Source organism: Heptranchias perlo, chromosome 9 (genome assembly GCF_035084215.1).
Source record: "Heptranchias perlo isolate sHepPer1 chromosome 9, sHepPer1.hap1, whole genome shotgun sequence".
Lineage (NCBI taxonomy): Eukaryota > Metazoa > Chordata > Chondrichthyes > Hexanchiformes > Hexanchidae > Heptranchias > Heptranchias perlo.
Genome location: NC_090333.1, coordinates 1709514 through 1723818, shown reverse-complemented (window position 1 = coordinate 1723818; position 14305 = coordinate 1709514). Strand labels below are relative to the sequence as shown.

General features: G+C 49.6%; 6 non-coding genes and 1 pseudogene across 6 annotated transcripts; all 7 read left to right on the top strand.

The window, feature by feature from the left end:
- Positions 1–1160: 1160 nt before the first annotated feature.
- LOC137325984 (U2 spliceosomal RNA) lies at positions 1161–1331 on the top strand (annotated as a pseudogene).
- A 1892-nt stretch (positions 1332–3223) lies between these two features.
- LOC137325714 (U2 spliceosomal RNA) lies at positions 3224–3414 on the top strand. The gene has a single exon (XR_010963957.1). It is a non-coding gene; the product is annotated as a U2 spliceosomal RNA (small nuclear RNA).
- Positions 3415–5312: 1898 nt separating this feature from the next.
- On the top strand, positions 5313–5503 carry LOC137325713 (U2 spliceosomal RNA). The gene has a single exon (XR_010963956.1). It is a non-coding gene; the product is annotated as a U2 spliceosomal RNA (small nuclear RNA).
- Positions 5504–7401: 1898 nt separating this feature from the next.
- LOC137325712 (U2 spliceosomal RNA) lies at positions 7402–7592 on the top strand. Its single transcript, XR_010963955.1, has one exon. It is a non-coding gene; the product is annotated as a U2 spliceosomal RNA (small nuclear RNA).
- Positions 7593–9490: 1898 nt separating this feature from the next.
- On the top strand, positions 9491–9681 carry LOC137325710 (U2 spliceosomal RNA). The gene has a single exon (XR_010963953.1). It is a non-coding gene; the product is annotated as a U2 spliceosomal RNA (small nuclear RNA).
- Positions 9682–11579: 1898 nt separating this feature from the next.
- Positions 11580–11770, top strand: LOC137325709 (U2 spliceosomal RNA). Its single transcript, XR_010963952.1, has one exon. It is a non-coding gene; the product is annotated as a U2 spliceosomal RNA (small nuclear RNA).
- Positions 11771–13668: 1898 nt separating this feature from the next.
- LOC137325708 (U2 spliceosomal RNA) lies at positions 13669–13859 on the top strand. The gene has a single exon (XR_010963951.1). It is a non-coding gene; the product is annotated as a U2 spliceosomal RNA (small nuclear RNA).
- The last annotated feature ends 446 nt before the right edge of the window (positions 13860–14305 follow it).

Genomic DNA, 14305 nt, shown 5'->3' with positions numbered 1-14305 from the left:
TTGAAAATCTAACTTTTAGTTTCAATGCAGCGCGTTGTTGTTGTAATATAGAACTGCAAGTTGCCGTTGTAGTCGTAGTTTCGAATCAGCACAAAGTAGGTGCCTCCCTGGAATGTCACACCTGCGTCCCGGAAAACAGGTCTCCTGGTCAAAGCAGTCCCGCCCCGCCCTGGGATTAACATGACAATGAACGGGGCCCAGTCAGGGAGCAGTTTGAAAGACATTTTTCAATATGCACTTCTGAAACATTAACGCCTTGTTTCTTCCGACAGTTTAACCAGCGATTAACATGACAATGGACAGGGCCCAGTCAGGGAGCAGCTTGAGAGACACCTTTCAATAGGCACTTCTGAAACATTAACGCCTTGTTTCTTTCGACAGTTTAGCCAGCCTTTAACACGTCTTGTGTTTTTATTTCCCATTTCCAGCCAGCCAGCCAGCCAGCCAGCCGAGCCAGCCTCTGCAGTATTTTTTTTCATTGGTCTTGCCTGCCGTGGAATGAATGTTTCAACACGAGCTGCCGATTGTCAGCACCTCACCTCTTTCTCAATTGGCCGTTGCAATCTCACTCACTCACTGTGAGACACGTCACATCACGTCACTAGTTTTCCTTAAAGAGGTCTCCTTCCACGGCAGTTCGTTAGTGACTGAGACTGACTGACGGAGGTCCGGTGAGACCCAACCCTCTCCCATCTGATTGGTGGCCTACTGGCAAATTTACCAATCTGTCAAGCAATCCTGGCAAGAAAGGGAAAAAAATCTTTAAACTCATCCACTGTTGCAATTAGAAACGGTGGCAAAAATGTGGCCAGAGTGGGAGAGAACGGCAGTGCTTCTAGACTGCATTAAACACAGGCAGCCAGAGACCAAAGAGGGAGTGCAAACAGGAGCCGAGATCAATTCGCATCGAGCGCGTCATCGCTTCTCGGCCTTTTGGCTAAGATCAAGTGGTCAAGTGGGGGAAGGCAACCATTTGGAGCCTTCCTGCCATTGTATGCCGGGGGGATGCAGTCAGGGAGAAATCCCCTCGGGCAGAGTGTAGAGCTTTGGCTTGTAGAGCTTTGGCTTGATGTAATGTCACTGCAAGGAATCTGGAATGAATCTGTAAGGCAATAAGGCACCCCAGAGTGTCAGAAAAAAAAAAAAAAAAAAAAAAAAAAAAAAAAAAAAAAAAAAAATCTGTTCTTATCAGTTTAATATCTGATACGTCCCCTATCTGGGGACCATATATTAAATTGATTTTTGGAACAGGGAGATGGAACAGGGGCTTGCTCCGTCCACTCCACGCATCGACCCAGTATTGCAGTGTCTCTGGGAACGGTGCACCTCCCTGTGGGGAGATATTCAAAAGGAAAAACAGCTCTTTCCCAGCGTCTCTGTGTGTGTGTGTGTGTATGTGTGTGTATGTATTATTACTGAGAATAAAGCTGATATATTACACTTACTTTCTCAGCTCAGTGGTATTTCTTTCTTCTCCTCGGCTGAATGCCGCTCGCACGTAGCGATATAATTCAAAGTGCAAAATAACTTGGTGCCGTTGACTTTGAACAAGCAGGGTCTGCTTTCAAATGCAAGCTGCGCTCCCGAACTGGACTGTCTGTCTGTTTGTCAAGGAGAGGAAAAGGTGGCGGTGGTGAGGGTGGAGCATTAGCGCTCAGGAGGGGAGACTTTCTTTGAGTGGTGCCAATTAATCTGCACCAGAAAGTCATCCCCCCGACCGGGATTCGAACCCGGGTCTCAACGAGTTTAAAAGGTTGCGTCTTAGACCACTAGACCACCGGAGGGAACTGCCTCAACTCCCTGGGAACTTGTACAAGAGGCTGAGGACACGCACGCCTGCTGCGCTGCGCTGCGCTGGCAGCAGCGACCAGCAGGGGGCCGACCGGCTGATCCTTCCCTTTCACAGGCAGGCTTTTGACCCTCGATTAAACGACAAAGGTGTTCAGAAGGAAGGCCTGGGGGGAGGGAGGCAGGGAGGGACGGACGCACGCACGCAGGGAAATCAGCACAAAGCAGGTCCCCTGGAATCTCACACCTGCGTCCCAGAAAACAGGTCTCCTGGTCAAAGCAGTCCTGCCCGCCCTGCCATTAACGTGACAATGGACAGGGCCCGGCAGCTTGAGACACATCTTTTTTTCAATATGCAAGTTCTTTTTAAAAAGGTTTCCTTCCACAGCAGCTCTGAGTTAGAGTTAGAGTTAGAGTGAGAGAGAGAGAGAGAGAGAGAGAGAGACTGACTGACACTGACTCTCACACACACACACACAGACACACACCGTCTCCCATCCGATTGGTGGACTATGGGATTGAAAATCTAACTTTTAGTTTCAATGCAGCGCGTTGTTGTTGTAATATAGAACTGCAAGTTGCCGTTGTAGTCGTAGTTTCGAATCAGCACAAAGTAGGTGCCTCCCTGGAATGTCACACCTGCGTCCCGGAAAACAGGTCTCCTGGTCAAAGCAGTCCCGCCCCGCCCTGGGATTAACATGACAATGAACGGGGCCCAGTCAGGGAGCAGTTTGAAAGACATTTTTCAATATGCACTTCTGAAACATTAACGCCTTGTTTCTTCCGACAGTTTAACCAGCGATTAACATGACAATGGACAGGGCCCAGTCAGGGAGCAGCTTGAGAGACACCTTTCAATAGGCACTTCTGAAACATTAACGCCTTGTTTCTTTCGACAGTTTAGCCAGCCTTTAACACGTCTTGTGTTTTTATTTCCCATTTCCAGCCAGCCAGCCAGCCAGCCAGCCGAGCCAGCCTCTGCAGTATTTTTTTTCATTGGTCTTGCCTGCCGTGGAATGAATGTTTCAACACGAGCTGCCGATTGTCAGCACCTCACCTCTTTCTCAATTGGCCGTTGCAATCTCACTCACTCACTGTGAGACACGTCACATCACGTCACTAGTTTTCCTTAAAGAGGTCTCCTTCCACGGCAGTTCGTTAGTGACTGAGACTGACTGACGGAGGTCCGGTGAGACCCAACCCTCTCCCATCTGATTGGTGGCCTACTGGCAAATTTACCAATCTGTCAAGCAATCCTGGCAAGAAAGGGAAAAAAATCTTTAAACTCATCCACTGTTGCAATTAGAAACGGTGGCAAAAATGTGGCCAGAGTGGGAGAGAACGGCAGTGCTTCTAGACTGCATTAAACACAGGCAGCCAGAGACCAAAGAGGGAGTGCAAACAGGAGCCGAGATCAATTCGCATCGAGCGCGTCATCGCTTCTCGGCCTTTTGGCTAAGATCAAGTGTAGTATCTGTTCTTATCAGTTTAATATCTGATACGTCCCCTATCTGGGGACCATATATTAAATTGATTTTTGGAACAGGGAGATGGAACAGGGGCTTGCTCCGTCCACTCCACGCATCGACCCAGTATTGCAGTGTCTCTGGGAACGGTGCACCTCCCTGTGGGGAGATATTCAAAAGGAAAAACAGCTCTTTCCCAGCGTCTCTGTGTGTGTGTGTGTGTGTGTGTGTGTGTGTGTATGTATTATTACTGAGAATAAAGCTGATATATTACACTTACTTTCTCAGCTCAGTGGTATTTCTTTCTTCTCCTCGGCTGAATGCCGCTCGCACGTAGCGATATAATTCAAAGTGCAAAATAACTTGGTGCCGTTGACTTTGAACAAGCAGGGTCTGCTTTCAAATGCAAGCTGCGCTCCCGAACTGGACTGTCTGTCTGTTTGTCAAGGAGAGGAAAAGGTGGCGGTGGTGAGGGTGGAGCATTAGCGCTCAGGAGGGGAGACTTTCTTTGAGTGGTGCCAATTAATCTGCACCAGAAAGTCATCCCCCCGACCGGGATTCGAACCCGGGTCTCAACGAGTTTAAAAGGTTGCGTCTTAGACCACTAGACCACCGGAGGGAACTGCCTCAACTCCCTGGGAACTTGTACAAGAGGCTGAGGACACGCACGCCTGCTGCGCTGCGCTGCGCTGGCAGCAGCGACCAGCAGGGGGCCGACCGGCTGATCCTTCCCTTTCACAGGCAGGCTTTTGACCCTCGATTAAACGACAAAGGTGTTCAGAAGGAAGGCCTGGGGGGAGGGAGGCAGGGAGGGACGGACGCACGCACGCAGGGAAATCAGCACAAAGCAGGTCCCCTGGAATCTCACACCTGCGTCCCAGAAAACAGGTCTCCTGGTCAAAGCAGTCCTGCCCGCCCTGCCATTAACGTGACAATGGACAGGGCCCGGCAGCTTGAGACACATCTTTTTTTCAATATGCAAGTTCTTTTTAAAAAGGTTTCCTTCCACAGCAGCTCTGAGTTAGAGTTAGAGTTAGAGTGAGAGAGAGAGAGAGAGAGAGAGAGAGACTGACTGACACTGACTCTCACACACACACACACAGACACACACCGTCTCCCATCCGATTGGTGGACTATGGGATTGAAAATCTAACTTTTAGTTTCAATGCAGCGCGTTGTTGTTGTAATATAGAACTGCAAGTTGCCGTTGTAGTCGTAGTTTCGAATCAGCACAAAGTAGGTGCCTCCCTGGAATGTCACACCTGCGTCCCGGAAAACAGGTCTCCTGGTCAAAGCAGTCCCGCCCCGCCCTGGGATTAACATGACAATGAACGGGGCCCAGTCAGGGAGCAGTTTGAAAGACATTTTTCAATATGCACTTCTGAAACATTAACGCCTTGTTTCTTCCGACAGTTTAACCAGCGATTAACATGACAATGGACAGGGCCCAGTCAGGGAGCAGCTTGAGAGACACCTTTCAATAGGCACTTCTGAAACATTAACGCCTTGTTTCTTTCGACAGTTTAGCCAGCCTTTAACACGTCTTGTGTTTTTATTTCCCATTTCCAGCCAGCCAGCCAGCCAGCCAGCCGAGCCAGCCTCTGCAGTATTTTTTTTCATTGGTCTTGCCTGCCGTGGAATGAATGTTTCAACACGAGCTGCCGATTGTCAGCACCTCACCTCTTTCTCAATTGGCCGTTGCAATCTCACTCACTCACTGTGAGACACGTCACATCACGTCACTAGTTTTCCTTAAAGAGGTCTCCTTCCACGGCAGTTCGTTAGTGACTGAGACTGACTGACGGAGGTCCGGTGAGACCCAACCCTCTCCCATCTGATTGGTGGCCTACTGGCAAATTTACCAATCTGTCAAGCAATCCTGGCAAGAAAGGGAAAAAAATCTTTAAACTCATCCACTGTTGCAATTAGAAACGGTGGCAAAAATGTGGCCAGAGTGGGAGAGAACGGCAGTGCTTCTAGACTGCATTAAACACAGGCAGCCAGAGACCAAAGAGGGAGTGCAAACAGGAGCCGAGATCAATTCGCATCGAGCGCGTCATCGCTTCTCGGCCTTTTGGCTAAGATCAAGTGTAGTATCTGTTCTTATCAGTTTAATATCTGATACGTCCCCTATCTGGGGACCATATATTAAATTGATTTTTGGAACAGGGAGATGGAACAGGGGCTTGCTCCGTCCACTCCACGCATCGACCCAGTATTGCAGTGTCTCTGGGAACGGTGCACCTCCCTGTGGGGAGATATTCAAAAGGAAAAACAGCTCTTTCCCAGCGTCTCTGTGTGTGTGTGTGTGTGTGTGTGTGTGTGTGTATGTATTATTACTGAGAATAAAGCTGATATATTACACTTACTTTCTCAGCTCAGTGGTATTTCTTTCTTCTCCTCGGCTGAATGCCGCTCGCACGTAGCGATATAATTCAAAGTGCAAAATAACTTGGTGCCGTTGACTTTGAACAAGCAGGGTCTGCTTTCAAATGCAAGCTGCGCTCCCGAACTGGACTGTCTGTCTGTTTGTCAAGGAGAGGAAAAGGTGGCGGTGGTGAGGGTGGAGCATTAGCGCTCAGGAGGGGAGACTTTCTTTGAGTGGTGCCAATTAATCTGCACCAGAAAGTCATCCCCCCGACCGGGATTCGAACCCGGGTCTCAACGAGTTTAAAAGGTTGCGTCTTAGACCACTAGACCACCGGAGGGAACTGCCTCAACTCCCTGGGAACTTGTACAAGAGGCTGAGGACACGCACGCCTGCTGCGCTGCGCTGCGCTGGCAGCAGCGACCAGCAGGGGGCCGACCGGCTGATCCTTCCCTTTCACAGGCAGGCTTTTGACCCTCGATTAAACGACAAAGGTGTTCAGAAGGAAGGCCTGGGGGGAGGGAGGCAGGGAGGGACGGACGCACGCACGCAGGGAAATCAGCACAAAGCAGGTCCCCTGGAATCTCACACCTGCGTCCCAGAAAACAGGTCTCCTGGTCAAAGCAGTCCTGCCCGCCCTGCCATTAACGTGACAATGGACAGGGCCCGGCAGCTTGAGACACATCTTTTTTTCAATATGCAAGTTCTTTTTAAAAAGGTTTCCTTCCACAGCAGCTCTGAGTTAGAGTTAGAGTTAGAGTGAGAGAGAGAGAGAGAGAGAGAGAGAGACTGACTGACACTGACTCTCACACACACACACACAGACACACACCGTCTCCCATCCGATTGGTGGACTATGGGATTGAAAATCTAACTTTTAGTTTCAATGCAGCGCGTTGTTGTTGTAATATAGAACTGCAAGTTGCCGTTGTAGTCGTAGTTTCGAATCAGCACAAAGTAGGTGCCTCCCTGGAATGTCACACCTGCGTCCCGGAAAACAGGTCTCCTGGTCAAAGCAGTCCCGCCCCGCCCTGGGATTAACATGACAATGAACGGGGCCCAGTCAGGGAGCAGTTTGAAAGACATTTTTCAATATGCACTTCTGAAACATTAACGCCTTGTTTCTTCCGACAGTTTAACCAGCGATTAACATGACAATGGACAGGGCCCAGTCAGGGAGCAGCTTGAGAGACACCTTTCAATAGGCACTTCTGAAACATTAACGCCTTGTTTCTTTCGACAGTTTAGCCAGCCTTTAACACGTCTTGTGTTTTTATTTCCCATTTCCAGCCAGCCAGCCAGCCAGCCAGCCGAGCCAGCCTCTGCAGTATTTTTTTTCATTGGTCTTGCCTGCCGTGGAATGAATGTTTCAACACGAGCTGCCGATTGTCAGCACCTCACCTCTTTCTCAATTGGCCGTTGCAATCTCACTCACTCACTGTGAGACACGTCACATCACGTCACTAGTTTTCCTTAAAGAGGTCTCCTTCCACGGCAGTTCGTTAGTGACTGAGACTGACTGACGGAGGTCCGGTGAGACCCAACCCTCTCCCATCTGATTGGTGGCCTACTGGCAAATTTACCAATCTGTCAAGCAATCCTGGCAAGAAAGGGAAAAAAATCTTTAAACTCATCCACTGTTGCAATTAGAAACGGTGGCAAAAATGTGGCCAGAGTGGGAGAGAACGGCAGTGCTTCTAGACTGCATTAAACACAGGCAGCCAGAGACCAAAGAGGGAGTGCAAACAGGAGCCGAGATCAATTCGCATCGAGCGCGTCATCGCTTCTCGGCCTTTTGGCTAAGATCAAGTGTAGTATCTGTTCTTATCAGTTTAATATCTGATACGTCCCCTATCTGGGGACCATATATTAAATTGATTTTTGGAACAGGGAGATGGAACAGGGGCTTGCTCCGTCCACTCCACGCATCGACCCAGTATTGCAGTGTCTCTGGGAACGGTGCACCTCCCTGTGGGGAGATATTCAAAAGGAAAAACAGCTCTTTCCCAGCGTCTCTGTGTGTGTGTGTGTGTGTGTGTGTGTGTGTGTATGTATTATTACTGAGAATAAAGCTGATATATTACACTTACTTTCTCAGCTCAGTGGTATTTCTTTCTTCTCCTCGGCTGAATGCCGCTCGCACGTAGCGATATAATTCAAAGTGCAAAATAACTTGGTGCCGTTGACTTTGAACAAGCAGGGTCTGCTTTCAAATGCAAGCTGCGCTCCCGAACTGGACTGTCTGTCTGTTTGTCAAGGAGAGGAAAAGGTGGCGGTGGTGAGGGTGGAGCATTAGCGCTCAGGAGGGGAGACTTTCTTTGAGTGGTGCCAATTAATCTGCACCAGAAAGTCATCCCCCCGACCGGGATTCGAACCCGGGTCTCAACGAGTTTAAAAGGTTGCGTCTTAGACCACTAGACCACCGGAGGGAACTGCCTCAACTCCCTGGGAACTTGTACAAGAGGCTGAGGACACGCACGCCTGCTGCGCTGCGCTGCGCTGGCAGCAGCGACCAGCAGGGGGCCGACCGGCTGATCCTTCCCTTTCACAGGCAGGCTTTTGACCCTCGATTAAACGACAAAGGTGTTCAGAAGGAAGGCCTGGGGGGAGGGAGGCAGGGAGGGACGGACGCACGCACGCAGGGAAATCAGCACAAAGCAGGTCCCCTGGAATCTCACACCTGCGTCCCAGAAAACAGGTCTCCTGGTCAAAGCAGTCCTGCCCGCCCTGCCATTAACGTGACAATGGACAGGGCCCGGCAGCTTGAGACACATCTTTTTTTCAATATGCAAGTTCTTTTTAAAAAGGTTTCCTTCCACAGCAGCTCTGAGTTAGAGTTAGAGTTAGAGTGAGAGAGAGAGAGAGAGAGAGAGAGAGACTGACTGACACTGACTCTCACACACACACACACAGACACACACCGTCTCCCATCCGATTGGTGGACTATGGGATTGAAAATCTAACTTTTAGTTTCAATGCAGCGCGTTGTTGTTGTAATATAGAACTGCAAGTTGCCGTTGTAGTCGTAGTTTCGAATCAGCACAAAGTAGGTGCCTCCCTGGAATGTCACACCTGCGTCCCGGAAAACAGGTCTCCTGGTCAAAGCAGTCCCGCCCCGCCCTGGGATTAACATGACAATGAACGGGGCCCAGTCAGGGAGCAGTTTGAAAGACATTTTTCAATATGCACTTCTGAAACATTAACGCCTTGTTTCTTCCGACAGTTTAACCAGCGATTAACATGACAATGGACAGGGCCCAGTCAGGGAGCAGCTTGAGAGACACCTTTCAATAGGCACTTCTGAAACATTAACGCCTTGTTTCTTTCGACAGTTTAGCCAGCCTTTAACACGTCTTGTGTTTTTATTTCCCATTTCCAGCCAGCCAGCCAGCCAGCCAGCCGAGCCAGCCTCTGCAGTATTTTTTTTCATTGGTCTTGCCTGCCGTGGAATGAATGTTTCAACACGAGCTGCCGATTGTCAGCACCTCACCTCTTTCTCAATTGGCCGTTGCAATCTCACTCACTCACTGTGAGACACGTCACATCACGTCACTAGTTTTCCTTAAAGAGGTCTCCTTCCACGGCAGTTCGTTAGTGACTGAGACTGACTGACGGAGGTCCGGTGAGACCCAACCCTCTCCCATCTGATTGGTGGCCTACTGGCAAATTTACCAATCTGTCAAGCAATCCTGGCAAGAAAGGGAAAAAAATCTTTAAACTCATCCACTGTTGCAATTAGAAACGGTGGCAAAAATGTGGCCAGAGTGGGAGAGAACGGCAGTGCTTCTAGACTGCATTAAACACAGGCAGCCAGAGACCAAAGAGGGAGTGCAAACAGGAGCCGAGATCAATTCGCATCGAGCGCGTCATCGCTTCTCGGCCTTTTGGCTAAGATCAAGTGTAGTATCTGTTCTTATCAGTTTAATATCTGATACGTCCCCTATCTGGGGACCATATATTAAATTGATTTTTGGAACAGGGAGATGGAACAGGGGCTTGCTCCGTCCACTCCACGCATCGACCCAGTATTGCAGTGTCTCTGGGAACGGTGCACCTCCCTGTGGGGAGATATTCAAAAGGAAAAACAGCTCTTTCCCAGCGTCTCTGTGTGTGTGTGTGTGTGTGTGTGTGTGTGTGTATGTATTATTACTGAGAATAAAGCTGATATATTACACTTACTTTCTCAGCTCAGTGGTATTTCTTTCTTCTCCTCGGCTGAATGCCGCTCGCACGTAGCGATATAATTCAAAGTGCAAAATAACTTGGTGCCGTTGACTTTGAACAAGCAGGGTCTGCTTTCAAATGCAAGCTGCGCTCCCGAACTGGACTGTCTGTCTGTTTGTCAAGGAGAGGAAAAGGTGGCGGTGGTGAGGGTGGAGCATTAGCGCTCAGGAGGGGAGACTTTCTTTGAGTGGTGCCAATTAATCTGCACCAGAAAGTCATCCCCCCGACCGGGATTCGAACCCGGGTCTCAACGAGTTTAAAAGGTTGCGTCTTAGACCACTAGACCACCGGAGGGAACTGCCTCAACTCCCTGGGAACTTGTACAAGAGGCTGAGGACACGCACGCCTGCTGCGCTGCGCTGCGCTGGCAGCAGCGACCAGCAGGGGGCCGACCGGCTGATCCTTCCCTTTCACAGGCAGGCTTTTGACCCTCGATTAAACGACAAAGGTGTTCAGAAGGAAGGCCTGGGGGGAGGGAGGCAGGGAGGGACGGACGCACGCACGCAGGGAAATCAGCACAAAGCAGGTCCCCTGGAATCTCACACCTGCGTCCCAGAAAACAGGTCTCCTGGTCAAAGCAGTCCTGCCCGCCCTGCCATTAACGTGACAATGGACAGGGCCCGGCAGCTTGAGACACATCTTTTTTTCAATATGCAAGTTCTTTTTAAAAAGGTTTCCTTCCACAGCAGCTCTGAGTTAGAGTTAGAGTTAGAGTGAGAGAGAGAGAGAGAGAGAGAGAGAGACTGACTGACACTGACTCTCACACACACACACACAGACACACACCGTCTCCCATCCGATTGGTGGACTATGGGATTGAAAATCTAACTTTTAGTTTCAATGCAGCGCGTTGTTGTTGTAATATAGAACTGCAAGTTGCCGTTGTAGTCGTAGTTTCGAATCAGCACAAAGTAGGTGCCTCCCTGGAATGTCACACCTGCGTCCCGGAAAACAGGTCTCCTGGTCAAAGCAGTCCCGCCCCGCCCTGGGATTAACATGACAATGAACGGGGCCCAGTCAGGGAGCAGTTTGAAAGACATTTTTCAATATGCACTTCTGAAACATTAACGCCTTGTTTCTTCCGACAGTTTAACCAGCGATTAACATGACAATGGACAGGGCCCAGTCAGGGAGCAGCTTGAGAGACACCTTTCAATAGGCACTTCTGAAACATTAACGCCTTGTTTCTTTCGACAGTTTAGCCAGCCTTTAACACGTCTTGTGTTTTTATTTCCCATTTCCAGCCAGCCAGCCAGCCAGCCAGCCGAGCCAGCCTCTGCAGTATTTTTTTTCATTGGTCTTGCCTGCCGTGGAATGAATGTTTCAACACGAGCTGCCGATTGTCAGCACCTCACCTCTTTCTCAATTGGCCGTTGCAATCTCACTCACTCACTGTGAGACACGTCACATCACGTCACTAGTTTTCCTTAAAGAGGTCTCCTTCCACGGCAGTTCGTTAGTGACTGAGACTGACTGACGGAGGTCCGGTGAGACCCAACCCTCTCCCATCTGATTGGTGGCCTACTGGCAAATTTACCAATCTGTCAAGCAATCCTGGCAAGAAAGGGAAAAAAATCTTTAAACTCATCCACTGTTGCAATTAGAAACGGTGGCAAAAATGTGGCCAGAGTGGGAGAGAACGGCAGTGCTTCTAGACTGCATTAAACACAGGCAGCCAGAGACCAAAGAGGGAGTGCAAACAGGAGCCGAGATCAATTCGCATCGAGCGCGTCATCGCTTCTCGGCCTTTTGGCTAAGATCAAGTGTAGTATCTGTTCTTATCAGTTTAATATCTGATACGTCCCCTATCTGGGGACCATATATTAAATTGATTTTTGGAACAGGGAGATGGAACAGGGGCTTGCTCCGTCCACTCCACGCATCGACCCAGTATTGCAGTGTCTCTGGGAACGGTGCACCTCCCTGTGGGGAGATATTCAAAAGGAAAAACAGCTCTTTCCCAGCGTCTCTGTGTGTGTGTGTGTGTGTGTGTGTGTGTGTGTATGTATTATTACTGAGAATAAAGCTGATATATTACACTTACTTTCTCAGCTCAGTGGTATTTCTTTCTTCTCCTCGGCTGAATGCCGCTCGCACGTAGCGATATAATTCAAAGTGCAAAATAACTTGGTGCCGTTGACTTTGAACAAGCAGGGTCTGCTTTCAAATGCAAGCTGCGCTCCCGAACTGGACTGTCTGTCTGTTTGTCAAGGAGAGGAAAAGGTGGCGGTGGTGAGGGTGGAGCATTAGCGCTCAGGAGGGGAGACTTTCTTTGAGTGGTGCCAATTAATCTGCACCAGAAAGTCATCCCCCCGACCGGGATTCGAACCCGGGTCTCAACGAGTTTAAAAGGTTGCGTCTTAGACCACTAGACCACCGGAGGGAACTGCCTCAACTCCCTGGGAACTTGTACAAGAGGCTGAGGACACGCACGCCTGCTGCGCTGCGCTGCGCTGGCAGCAGCGACCAGCAGGGGGCCGACCGGCTGATCCTTCCCTTTCACAGGCAGGCTTTTGACCCTCGATTAAACGACAAAGGTGTTCAGAAGGAAGGCCTGGGGGGAGGGAGGCAGGGAGGGACGGACGCACGCACGCAGGGAAATCAGCACAAAGCAGGTCCCCTGGAATCTCACACCTGCGTCCCAGAAAACAGGTCTCCTGGTCAAAGCAGTCCTGCCCGCCCTGCCATTAACGTGACAATGGACAGGGCCCGGCAGCTTGAGACACATCTTTTTTTCAATATGCAAGTTCTTTTTAAAAAGGTTTCCTTCCACAGCAGCTCTGAGTTAGAGTTAGAGTTAGAGTGAGAGAGAGAGAGAGAGAGAGAGAGAGACTGACTGACACTGACTCTCACACACACACACACAGACACACACCGTCTCCCATCCGATTGGTGGACTATGGGATTGAAAATCTAACTTTTAGTTTCAATGCAGCGCGTTGTTGTTGTAATATAGAACTGCAAGTTGCCGTTGTAGTCGTAGTTTCGAATCAGCACAAAGTAGGTGCCTCCCTGGAATGTCACACCTGCGTCCCGGAAAACAGGTCTCCTGGTCAAAGCAGTCCCGCCCCGCCCTGGGATTAACATGACAATGAACGGGGCCCAGTCAGGGAGCAGTTTGAAAGACATTTTTCAATATGCACTTCTGAAACATTAACGCCTTGTTTCTTCCGACAGTTTAACCAGCGATTAACATGACAATGGACAGGGCCCAGTCAGGGAGCAGCTTGAGAGACACCTTTCAATAGGCACTTCTGAAACATTAACGCCTTGTTTCTTTCGACAGTTTAGCCAGCCTTTAACACGTCTTGTGTTTTTATTTCCCATTTCCAGCCAGCCAGCCAGCCAGCCAGCCGAGCCAGCCTCTGCAGTATTTTTTTTCATTGGTCTTGCCTGCCGTGGAATGAATGTTTCAACACGAGCTGCCGATTGTCAGCACCTCACCTCTTTCTCAATTGGCCGTTGCAATCTCACTCACTCACTGTGAGACACGTCACATCACGTCACTAGTTTTCCTTAAAGAGGTCTCCTTCCACGGCAGTTCGTTAGTGACTGAGACTGACTGACGGAGGTCCGGTGAGACCCAACCCTCTCCCATCTGATTGGTGGCCTACTGGCAAATTTACCAATCTGTCAAGCAATCCTGGCAAGAAAGGGAAAAAAATCTTTAAACTCATCCACTGTTGCAATTAGAAACGGTGGCAAAAATGTGGCCAGAGTGGGAGAGAACGGCAGTGCTTCTAGACTGCATTAAACACAGGCAGCCAGAGACCAAAGAGGGAGTGCAAACAGGAGCCGAGATCAATTCGCATCGAGCGCGTCATCGCTTCTCGGCCTTTTGGCTAAGATCAAGTGTAGTATCTGTTCTTATCAGTTTAATATCTGATACGTCCCCTATCTGGGGACCATATATTAAATTGATTTTTGGAACAGGGAGATGGAACAGGGGCTTGCTCCGTCCACTCCACGCATCGACCCAGTATTGCAGTGTCTCTGGGAACGGTGCACCTCCCTGTGGGGAGATATTCAAAAGGAAAAACAGCTCTTTCCCAGCGTCTCTGTGTGTGTGTGTGTGTATGTATTATTACTGAGAATAAAGCTGATATATTACACTTACTTTCTCAGCTCAGTGGTATTTCTTTCTTCTCCTCGGCTGAATGCCGCTCGCACGTAGCGATATAATTCAAAGTGCAAAATAACTTGGTGCCGTTGACTTTGAACAAGCAGGGTCTGCTTTCAAATGCAAGCTGCGCTCCCGAACTGGACTGTCTGTCTGTTTGTCAAGGAGAGGAAAAGGTGGCGGTGGTGAGGGTGGAGCATTAGCGCTCAGGAGGGGAGACTTTCTTTGAGTGGTGCCAATTAATCTGCACCAGAAAGTCATCCCCCCGACCGGGATTCGAACCCGGGTCTCAACGAGTTTAAAAGGTTGCGTCTTAGACCACTAGACCACCGGAGGGAA